This window comes from Canis aureus, chromosome 23 (assembly GCF_053574225.1).
Source record: "Canis aureus isolate CA01 chromosome 23, VMU_Caureus_v.1.0, whole genome shotgun sequence".
Classification (NCBI taxonomy): domain Eukaryota; kingdom Metazoa; phylum Chordata; class Mammalia; order Carnivora; family Canidae; genus Canis; species Canis aureus.
The window spans coordinates 47,962,298-47,974,558 of record NC_135633.1 but is presented as its reverse complement, the minus strand read 5'-3'; the positions used below and the strand labels follow the sequence as shown (position 1 = coordinate 47,974,558).

Genomic DNA, 12,261 nt, shown 5'->3' with positions numbered 1-12,261 from the left:
CTATCTGACCCCCAAAAATGTGTTTATTATATACATATAAACATATATATATATAAAGATTTTTAAAAAAAGATTTATAATTTCCTGTTCATTTTTTTGTCACTCACTTTTCTTTCTAACATAATTTTCCTTCCTTTCTGTCCCTTTAAGATTATAGGGTACAGGGCAGCCCAGGTGGCTCAATGCTTTAGCACTGCATTCAGCCCAGGGCCTGATCATGAAGACCCGGGATGGAGTCCCACGTCAGACTCCCTCCATGGAGCCTGCTTCTCCCTCTGCCTATGTCTCTGCCTCTCTCTCTCCCTCTGTCTGTGTATCTCGTGAATAGATAAAATCTTTAAAAAAAAAGATTATTGGGTACACATCAGCTGAGAATAAACTATTTTAGTTAAGTAAGTCAGAAATCAACCCTGTTTATGGAGAATATTTTTAATGGAATTAAAATTTTAGGTTGATTTTTTCTTTCCATTGTCTTCAGGTTTGCAGTTTCTGATGAGAAGTCTGACACTCCTATTAATTTGTTCTTTTATATGTTTTCATGCCTTTTTCTTTCTTTTCTCTGACTGACTTTAAGTCTTGTTTCACTAATTTCAGCAATTTAATTAAGATATACTTCGGGATCCCTGGGTGGCGCAGCAGTTTGGCGCCTGCCTTTGGCCCAGGGCGCGATCCTGGAGACCCGGGATCGAATCCCACATCAGGCTCCCGGTGCATGGAGCCTGCTTCTCCCTCTGCCTGTGTCTTTGCCTCTCTCTCTCTCTCTCTCTGTGTGACTATCATAAATAAATTAAAAAAAAAATTAAGATATACTTCAGTGTGCTTATATCCTGCTCGACTTTATTTTAGCCTGTTGGATCTATGGTTTTAGAATTCTCATCAAATTTTGGGAGAAAAACATCAATTATGTTATTAAATATTCTCTATCTCTCTTTTTGGGGAGGGTAGCAATGACATGAATATCAATGAACTTTATATCTCACAGCTCACTGAAGCTATTTAAAAAAAAAAAAATTGGTTTGTCTATATTTTGCTCCGTGCGTTAATTTGGATAGGTGCGGGAGGGGCAACACGGCGGAAGAATAGTCAAGTCACCTGTCCCCACCAAATTACCTAGAAAACCTTCAACTCATCCTGAAAATCTACGAATCCGGCCTGAGAATTAAAGAGAGACCAGCTGGAATGCTACAGTGAGAAGAGTTCGGCTTCTATCAAGGTAGGAAGACGGGGAAAAAGAAATAAAGACACAAAAGGCCTCCAAGGGGGAGGGGCCCGCGAGGAGCCGGGCTGAGGCCCGGGCGAGTGTCCCCAGGACAGGAGAGCCCCGTCCCGGAGGAGCAGGAGCTGCACCGACCTTCCCGGGGGAAAGGGGCTCGCGGGGAGGTGGAGCAGGACCCAGGAGGGCGGGGATGCCCTCGGGCTCCCGGGGACACTGACAGGCACCTGCGCCCCGGGAGAGCGCCCCGAGCTCCCTAAGGGCTGCAGCGCGCACGGCGGGACCCGGAGCAGCTCGGGGGGCTCGGGGGCGGCTCCACGGAGGGGGCTGCGGGGCTGGAGCACCTCGGGGGGGCTCGGGGGCGGCTCCGCGGAGGGGGCTGCGGGGCAGGAGCGTGAATCCAACAGCGCAGCGCCTTGAGCACAGGGCGCCGGGACACAGCCCAGGATCCGGCCTCCCCCGGGACAGGCAGAGGCCGGGAGGGCCCAGGACAGCGAGGACGCTCCTGCCCCAGCTGAGCAGATCAGCGGCCCCGCCCGGAGCCTCCAGGCCCTGCAGACGGAGAGCTCCGGAGCTACTGCGGGGGCTGACTCCAGGGCTGCAGAGCTGGCCCCGCCACTGCGGTTGTTCCTCCTGGGGCCTCGCAGGATAAATAGCCCCCCTGAGCCCTGCACCAGGCAGGGGGCAGAGCAGCTCCCCCAAGTGTTAACACCTGAGAATCAGCACAAAAGGCCCCTCCCCCAGAAAACCAGCTAGACGGACAGGGGAAAAACAAATTATTGACCAAACAGCACTGGAAAGTTCCAGGGGAAGTCAAGGGACTTATAGTATACAGAATCAGAGGATACTCCCCCTTGGTTTTTGTTGTTGTTTGCTTGTTTTTTGCTTTTTGATTTCTGTTTGCTCGCCCCCCTTTTTATCTTTTCTTCTCTAGTCGTTTTTTTTTCTTCTTCTTTTCTTTTTCTTTTCTTTTTTCTCTTCTCTCTTTTTCTCCTGTTCCCAATACAACTTGTTTCTGGCCACTCTGCCTGAGCAAAATGACTAGAAGGAAAACTTCACCTAAAAAGAAAGAATCAGAAACAGTCCTCTCTCCCACAGAGTTACAAAATCTGGATTACAATTCAATGTCAGAAAGCCAATTCAGAAGCACTATTATACAGCTACTGGTTGCTCTAGAAAAAAGCATACAGGACTCAAGAGACTTCATGACTGCAGAATTTAGAGCTAATCAGGCAGAAATTAAAAATCAATTGAATGAGATGCAATCCAAACTAGAAGTCCTAACGACGAGGGTTAACGAGGTGGAAGAACGAGTGAGTGACATAGAAGACAAGTTGATGGCAAAAGGGAAACTGAGGAAAAAAGAGAAAAACAATGAAAAGATCATGAGGATAGATTAAGGGAAATAAATGACAGCTCAGGAAGAAAAATCTACGTTTAATTGGGGTTCCCAAGGGTGCTGAAAGGGACAGAGGTCCAGAATATGTATTTGAACAAATCAGAGCTGAAAACATTCGTAATTTGGGAAGGGAAACAGGCATTCAGATACAAGAAATAGAGAGATCCCCCCCCTAAAATCAATAAAAACCTCTCAACACCTCAACATTTAATAGTGAAGCTTGCAAATTCCAAAGATAAAGAGAAGATCCTTAAAGCAGCAAGAGACAAGAAATCCCTGACTTTTATGGGGAGGAGTATTAGGGTAACAGCAGACCTCTCCACAGAGACCTGGCAGGCCAGAAAGGGCTGGCAGGATATATTCAGGGTCCTAAATGAGAAGAACATGCAACCAAGAATACTTTATCCATCAAGGCTCTCATTCAGAATGGAAGGAGAGATAAAGAGCTTCCAAGACAGGCAGAAACAAAAAATATGTGACCATGAAGCCAGCTCTGCAAGAAATATTAAGGGGGATTCTGTAATATAGGAAGTCCAAGGAAACAATCCACAAAAACAGAGACTGAATAGGTATCATGATGACACTAAATTCATATCTTTCAATAGCAACTCTGAATGTGAATGGGCTTAATGACACCATCAAAAGGCTCACGGTATCAGACTGGATAAAAAAGCAGGACCCATCTATTTGCTGTCTACAAGAGACTCATTTTAGACAGAAGGACACCTACAGCCTGAAAATAAAAGGTTGGAGAACCATTTACCATTCGAATGGTCCTCAAAACAAAGCAGGGGTAGCCATCCTTATATCAGATAAACTAAAATTTACCCCGAAGACTTTAGTGAGAGATGAAGAGAGACACTATATCATACTTAAAGGATCTATCCAACAAGAGGACTGTTAATCATCAATATATATGCCCCAAATGTGGGAGCTGCCAAATATATCAATCAATTAATAACCAAAGGTAAGACATACTTAGATAATAATACACTTACACTTGGTGACTTCAATGTAGCACTTTCTACAATCGATAGGTCTTCTAAGCACAACATCTCCAAAGAAACAAAAGCCTTAAATAGTACACTGGACCAGATGGGTTTCACAGATATCTACAGAATTTTACATCCAAACTCAACTGAATACACATTCTTCTCAAGTGCACATGGAACTTTCTCCAGAATAGACCACATACCAGGTCACAAATCAGGTATTAACTGATACCAAAAGATTGGGATCATCCCCTGCATATTCTCAGACCATAATGCTTTGAAATTAGAACTAAATCACAAGAAGAAGTTTGGAAGGACTTCAAACACGTGGAGGTTAAGGACCATCCTGCTAAAGACGAAAGGGTCAACCAGGAAATTAGAGAAGAATTAAAAAGATTAATGGAAAATAATGAGAATGAAGATACAACCATTCAAAATCTTTGGGATGCAGCAAAAGCAGTCCTGAGGGGGAAATACATCGCAATACAAGCAACCATCCAAAAACTGGAAAGAACTCAAATACAAAAGCTAACCTTGCACCCAAAGGAGCTGGAGAAAAACCTGAAAACAGATCCTACACCCAGCAGAAGAGGAGAGTTAATAAAGATTCGAGCAGAACTCAACGAAATCGAGACCAGAAGAACTGTGGAACAGATCAACAGAACCAGGAGTTGGTTCTTTGAAAGAATTAATAAGATAGATAAACCATTAGCCAGCCTTATTAAAAAGAAGAGAGAAAAGACTCAAATTAATAAATGCATGAATGAGAAAGGAGAGATCACCACCAACACCAAGCAATTACAAATGATTTTAAAAACATATTATGAACAGCTATACACCAATAAATTAGGCAATCTAAAGAAATGGACACATTTCTGAAAACCACAAACTGCCAAAACTGGAACTGGAAGAAATAGAAAACCTGAACAGGCCAATAACCAGGGAGGAAATTGAAGCAGGCATCAGAAACCTCCCAAGACACAAGAGTCCAGGGCCAGATGGCTTCCCCGGGGAATTTTATCAAACGTTTGAAGAAGAACCCATACCTATTCTCCTAAGCTGTTTGGAAAGATAGAAAGAGATGGAGTACTTCCAAATTCGTTCTATGAGGCCAGCATCACCTTAATTCCAAAACCAGACAAAGACCCCACCAAAAAGGAGAATTACAGGCCAATATCCCTGATGAACATGGATGCAAAAATTCTCAACAAGATACTGGCCAATAGGATCCAACAGTGCATTAAGAAAATTATTCACCATGACCAAGTAGGATTTATCCCCGGGACACAAGGCTGGTTCAACACTCCTAAAACAATCAATGTGATTCATCATATCAGCAAGAGAAAAACTAAGAATCATATGATCCTCTAATTAGATGCAGAGAAAGCATTTGACAAAATACAGCATCCATTCCTGATCAAAACTCTTCAGAGTGTAGGGATAGAGGGAACATTCCTCGACATCTTAAAAGCCACCTACGAAAAGCCCACAGCAAATATCATTCTCAATGGGGAAGCACTGGGAGCCTTTCCCCTAAGATCTGGAACAAGACAGGGATGTCCACTCTCACCACTGCTATTCAACATAGTACTGGAAGTCCTAGCCTCAGCAATCAGACAACAAAAGGACATTAAAGGCATTCAAATTGGCAAAGAAGAAGTCAAACTCTCCCTCTTCGCTGATGACATGATACTCTACGTAGAAAACCCAAAAGCCTCCACCCCAAGACTGCTAGAACTCATACAGCAATTCGGTAGCGTGGCAGGATACAAAATCAATGCCCAGAAGTCAGTGGCATTTCTATACACTAACAATGAGACTGAAGAAAGAGAAATTAAGGAGTCAATCCCATTTACAATTGCACCCAAAAGCATAAGATACCTAGGAATACACCTAACCAAAGAGGTAAAGGATCTATACCCTAAAAATTATAGAACACTTCTGAGAGAAATTGAGGAAGACACAAAGAGATGAAAAATATTCCATGCTCATGGATTGGCAGAATTAATATTGTGAAAATGTCAATGTTACCCAGGGCAATTTACACGTTTAATGCAATCCCTATCAAAATACCATGGACTTTCTTCAGAGAGTTAGAACAAATTATTTTAAGATTTGTGTGGAAGCAGAAAAGACCCGAATAGCCAGGGGAATTTTAAAAAAGAAAACCATATCTGGGGGCATCACAATGCCAGATTTCAGGTTGTACTACAAAGCTGTGGTGGTCATCAAGACAGTGTGGTACTGGCACAAAAACAGACACATAGATCAATGGAACAGAATAGAGAATCCAGAAGTGGACCTCAACTTTAAGGTCAACTAATATTTGACAAAGGAGGAAAGACTGTCCACTGGAAGAAAGACAGTCTCTTCAATAAATGGTGCTGGGAAAATTGGACATCCACATGCAGAAGAATGAAACTAGACCACTCTCTTGCACCATACACAAAGATAAACTCAAAATGGATGAAAGATCTAAATGTGAGACAAGATTCCATGAAAATCCTAGAGGAGAACACAGGCAACACCCTTTTTGAACTCGGCCACAGTAACTTCTTGCAAGATACATCCAGGAAGGCAAAAGAAACAAAAGCAAAAATGAACTATTGGGACTTCATCAAGATAAGAAGCTTTTGCACAGCAAAGGATACAGTCAACAAAACTCAAAGACAACCTACAGAATGGGAGAAGATATTTGCAAATGACGTATCAGATAAAGGGCTAGTTTGTAAGATCTATAAGGACTTATTAAACTGAGCACCAAAGAAACAAACAATCCAATCATGAAATGGGCAAAAGACATGAACAGAAATCTCACAGAGGAAGACATAGACATGGCCAACATGCACATGAGAAAATGCTCTGCATCACTTGCCATCAGGGAAATACAAATCAAAACCACAATGAGATACCACCTCACATCAGTGAGAATGGGGAAAATTAACAAGGCAGGAAACAACAAATGTTGGAGAGGATGCGGAGAAAAGGGAACCCTCTTACACTGTTGGTGGGAATGTGAACTGGTGCAGCCACTCTGGAAAACTGTGTGGAGGTTCCTCAAAGAGATAAAAATAGACCTGCCCTGCGACCCAGCAATTGCACTGCTGGGGATTTACCCCAAAGATTCAGATGCAATGAAACGCCGGGACACCTGCACCACGATGTTTATAGCAGCAATGGCCACAGTAGCCAAACTGTGGAAGGAGCCTCGGTGTCCATCGAAAGATGAATGGATCAAGAAGATGTGGTCTATGTATACAATGGAATATTCCTCAGCTATTAGAAACGACAAATACCCACCATTTGCTTCAACGTGGATGGAACTGGAAGGTATTATGCTGAGTGAAGTAAGTCAGTCGGAGAAGAACAAACATTATATGTTCTCATTCATTTGGGGAATATAAATAATAGTGAAAGGGAATATAAGGGAAGGGAGAAGAAATGTGTGGGAAATATCAGAAAGGGAGACAGAACATAAAGACTCCTAAATCTGGGAAATGAACTAGGGGTGGTGGGAGGCAGGGAGGGCGGTGGGTGGGGGTGAATGTGTGACAGGCACTGAGGGGGACACTTGACGGGATGAGCACTGGGTGTTATTCTGTATGTTGGTAAATTGAACACCAATAAAAAATTAATTTATTAAATAAAATAAAATAATTTATATATTTTAAAGTATAAAATGCCACTTCTCAAATGTTCTATACATAAGGAAATAGTTAATAAAGATAAAAGTAAGATGTTAATATTGATTCAAAGAATATTTATAAAAAGTTTAATAATGGCAAGTTAATATAAGATTGTCGGATTAATTTCAAAACTGACAAATATCCTACAGAGCCATAATCCTCAACAATTAGAGTTATCTTTTCTACTAGACATAAATTATCTTCATTTTAATCTGACAAACTATGTTAACCTGTAACTTCATTAAGTCTGGGAGCTACAATCAATAGTAAACAGTGAATCAAATAAATATATTCCCCTAGAAAATACTTTGGTAGTCCTTACCCCCTATATAATATTGTAATTCCATCACCCAACCTTTTGCTTTATTTTTTATGATTTAGATAATTTACCGAAAATTTTCACAAAATTATGCACTCTGAGAAATAGGTACAGTATTTTTAAAAACTTAAAGCATACCTACTTTTGAAAGTGTTTTGAAAATAAAGAGAAAGGACAGAAGTGGCACTAATAGGCCATCTCTTTTTTTTTTTATTTATTTATGATAGTCACAGAGAGAGAGAGAGAGAGAGAGGCAGAGACACAGGCAGAGGGAGAAGCAGGCTCCAAGCACCAGAAGCCCAACATGGGATTCGATCCCGGGTCTCCAGGATCGCGCCCTGGGCCAAAGGCAGGCGCTAAACCGCTGCGCAACCCAGGGATCCCCTAATAAGCCATCTCTTAATCTCATATCCATGTTCCAGGTAAGATTATTTATGAATTAAAAATTCTGTTTCTTCTGATGGACATAGGTGATGGCTCATATAATGGTAATATTTTCTATTTGATTATGACTCTTTGTGGATGTTTTCTTTATCTTTTAAAGAAATATTAAATTTATTTAAACAACAACAACAACAAAAAAACATAGGTTTACCCAATATAAAGAATGTTTCCTTTATATTCATATTCAGAGAGTTAGGAAATTGTAGTTGGATTTAAGAGCATAAGTCCAAAAAGAAATTATTGCTGGGGAGCCTGGGTAGCTCAGTTGGTTAAGCATCTGACTCTTCTTGATCTCAGCTCAGGTCTTGATCTCAGGGTATGAGTTCTAGCCCCACATTGGGCTCCACAATGGGCTTGGGGCCTACTTTAAAAGAAAACAAGGAAGGAGGGAAGGATGGAATAAAGAGAAAAAGAAAGAAGAAAGAAAGAAAGAAAAAAAGAAGAAAGAAAGAAAGAAAGAAAGAAAGAAAGAAAGAAAGAAAGAAAGAAAGAAAGAAAGAAAGAAAGAAAAGGACAGATCACTGAGGCTGCTAGGGAGACTTCAGACTGAGGGCAGTTTTTCCCTAAGGATCTGTCTGTCCATCAGAGCCTGGAACTGTCTGACCAATCGTCTCCAAGAATCCAGCTCAGAAGTAAGTTTTTGTTTTTTCTTTGTTGGTGTTTTTTTAATCAGTTACAACAATTTACTTAGGATTATAGGATTGGTTGTCTTGGTAACATACAAAACCGCTTTAAGATACTCAAAATGTATTATATATTGTAAGTCAAAGTATAGTTACTATCTAAATCTTATTATATTTGTCTTATATATATAACTTTCACTTCCCTTTTTTGCAATAGAATTGTTTAATGATTATTAAAGAAATTTATGATGAAATAAAATGATAAATATTTTTGAGTAATTGTTACAGAAAATATAATTAGATAAAATATTCAAATCTATAGACAGTGAACTAAAACATTTTTTTTTTTAATTTTTATTTATTTATGATAGTCACAGAGAGAGAGAGAGAGAGAGAGGCAGAGACTCAGGCAGAGGGAGAAGCAGGCTCCATGCACCGGGAGCCTGATGTGGGATTCGATCCCGGGTCTCCAGGATCGCGCCTTGGGCCAAAGGCAGGCGCCAAACCGCTGCGCCACCCAGGGATCCCGAACTAAAACATTTGATTAATAAATGTCAAATGAAAGGGAAACTACAAAAAATTAAAAAGTAGATATTACAAGAATAAAGTTGAACTTATTTATAAGTAAATTAATCACAAGTGAATAAAATCCACAACTTAAATGACAAAACACACAAATTGTGTAAGCAAATCAAATACAAACAATATGAGTCATGAGTTAATCTTAAATATCACAAACAGGGATCCCTGGGTGGTGCAGCAGTTTGGCGCCTGCCTTTGGCCCGGGGCGCGATCCTGGAGACCCGGGATCAAATCCCACATCGGGCTCCCGGTGCATGGAGCCTGCTTCTCCCTCTGCCTGTGTCTCTGCCTCTCTCTCTCTCTCTCTCTCTGTGTGTGTGACTATCATAAATAAATAAAAATTAAAAATAAATAAATAAATATCACAAACAGTTGAAAATAATGGAATGGATCAGGATATACAAAACAAATGCAAGCAAACAAAAAAGAAAATACTAACATTTATGTGAAGATTATTTAAAGAATAAAATTGGTTGTCTTCTTGGGAAGATAAAAAATTATTGAAAAAGGTACAGTATAATATAATATATATAGTATATAATATATAGAAGATAATATAATACTGCATGAAATTACTTTTAAGGTAGAAATGGGGATTTTGACAAAACCAAAATCAGAGTGAAAAGCTCACTCTTCTTTATCTAATCAAGAGATGAAATTCACATTATCTTTATCCATTCATCAGTGGATGGACACTTAGGCTGTTCCCATAATTTGGCTACAACTGTATAAGACTATAACATTATTTAGCAGCAGAAAAACTCCCAATTAATAGGATTGATATCTTCTTTTCTAATATCAGATAACCATAAACATCACTTTAAGAAATAGTTTGCATTGGTGAACCTGAGTGTCACAGTCAGATGAGCTTTGGACTCTTGGTTCTGGCTCAGCATGTGATCTCAGGGACAGGAGATGGAGACCTGCTTTGGGCTCTGTGCTCAGGGCAGTCTGTTTGGGACTCTGTCTGCCTCCCCCACACTGCCCCCACTGCCTTTCAAATAAATAAAAATTAAAAAAAAAAGAAAGAAAGAAATAGCTTGCATTATGTTAAATATTGTTTATCTTATCAAATAACTCCTAAAACTAATATGCTGGAAATAAAAACAAATAAATAATATATAGTAATTCCCTATGGCAATATATTTTATATTTAAAAAACAATTCTAAACATATTATCAAATTTTATTATTGCAAAAATTTTACAAGGTAGGGGAAATAGACATCATTAACCCAATTGAACTTATAAAAACACAGTAGTAAGGAGAAATCTGAGCATTAAATCCATAGATTCTAAGATGGGTTCTTTGTCAGTCTTTAAAACTCACAAGGTGTATCCATAATGCAGTCAGATTGATATTACAAAATTTATGTGGAATTATTTTATTTTAGATTAATTTAGATTACATTTAATAATAATATAGAAAGTGAAACATATTTTCAAGCAGTTTCACTATTTATGGTATATTCCCCAACTAAAAACAAAGCATTAGAGTTCTAAATAAATATTAATAATGGCATAGATTTTGAATTTAAGGGTGGAATTGGGATGGGTAGGAAGTGTAGCTATATATCGTAAGATAATATTGCAGGTATATTAAAATTTTCAGTATAAGTTTGGTTGGACCATTTCACTACACCTTAGAGTACTAGACGAAGAAGTCAACAAACTACAACTGAAGAGCTAGACCTGACTATGACATATTACTATTTAAATGAAGTTTTACTGAAATACAATCATGCTCATCTGTTTACATATTGACTATGGATACTTCTCACTCTAATGATGAGAAACCATGTGGCTGGCAAAGTCAAACATCCTATCTAGACTTTTACTGGAAAAGCTTGCTAGCAGTTTTTGGGTTTTTTTGGGGGGGGAGGGAGGGGGAATAACTTTTTTGGGTGTTTTATTATTTTGTACATTTGTTAATACATGCATAGAATGAGGCAGGAGGCAAGACTCTTGAATTTTTTTAAAAACTGCAATTTTAAATGCATTTAATTTTTGTTGTAAATATTGTCTCACTATTACACCGAAACCTTTCAGAATATGCATTTTCACCCTGCTACCCTGTCACCAATGTATCTGATTATAAAATCTGTATATATCCTAGAATATATTGACATTTTTGCACCATATAACTGGTGAATGATTACTTGTTTAAGAGGAAGTTTAAGTTTATACATCTGCATTTGAAATCTCTGACACTCTAATATACATAGTTTTAGTCACTTAACTAGGGCAAAGTTGGTGTTTGCTTTACAATATATAGGGAGCTCAAATCAGACAGGAATTCTTATGTGATCTCTGAGTAAGCAATAATGAAAATTTCACAATTATTTTTCTCTTCTTTATAAAAAAAAATTGCCACAACACTGCTCACTTACGCAGCACATATACTAAAATTGGAACAGTACAGAGAAGATTAGCATGGCCTCTGCACAAGGGTGACATGCAACTTGTGAAATGTTTCATATTTCTTTTTAATTGGCTTGATAACAGAAACTTTCTAAACATAAATAAACCAAATAAGGGCAGTCTCTGCAGGACCAAATCAGAAATGCACTTTTCCTACATTTTACTCTTTGGAATTGCCCCAGGATTTAGATAGTGCCTATGACTGAAGCAATTGTGTATCAAGGGTGCATACTTTGACAATATTATAAAACATTACCTAGAGTTAATTTATAACACACATGCACTTTATAAGAAAAAGAGAAATCCAAAATTAATGTCAATATTGATACTAAGGTACAAAAAGTAATCATTAAAAGAATTTAGATTTATATTTGCTAAAATATAAGTCTACATTTATAATGACAAAAATCATGAAAAAAATTACAATGCAGCTTTTACAATCTAAAAACAATATTGAGAATAAGAACCTCAGGAATTTTGCAATGGAGTTTCAAGTAAAGTGTTGTTTTTCAACTGCCGCAATATATTCAAGAAAAAACTAATTGAAAATGATAAACCAACATGATTTCATCTAAGTACATGTT

General features: G+C 38.7%; 1 non-coding gene across 1 annotated transcript; it reads left to right on the top strand.

Annotated features, from left to right (window-relative positions):
* Positions 1-11,634: 11,634 nt before the first annotated feature.
* Positions 11,635-11,740, top strand: LOC144295603 (U6 spliceosomal RNA). Its single transcript, XR_013362685.1, has one exon. It is a non-coding gene; the product is annotated as a U6 spliceosomal RNA (small nuclear RNA).
* Positions 11,741-12,261: the final 521 nt, after the last annotated feature.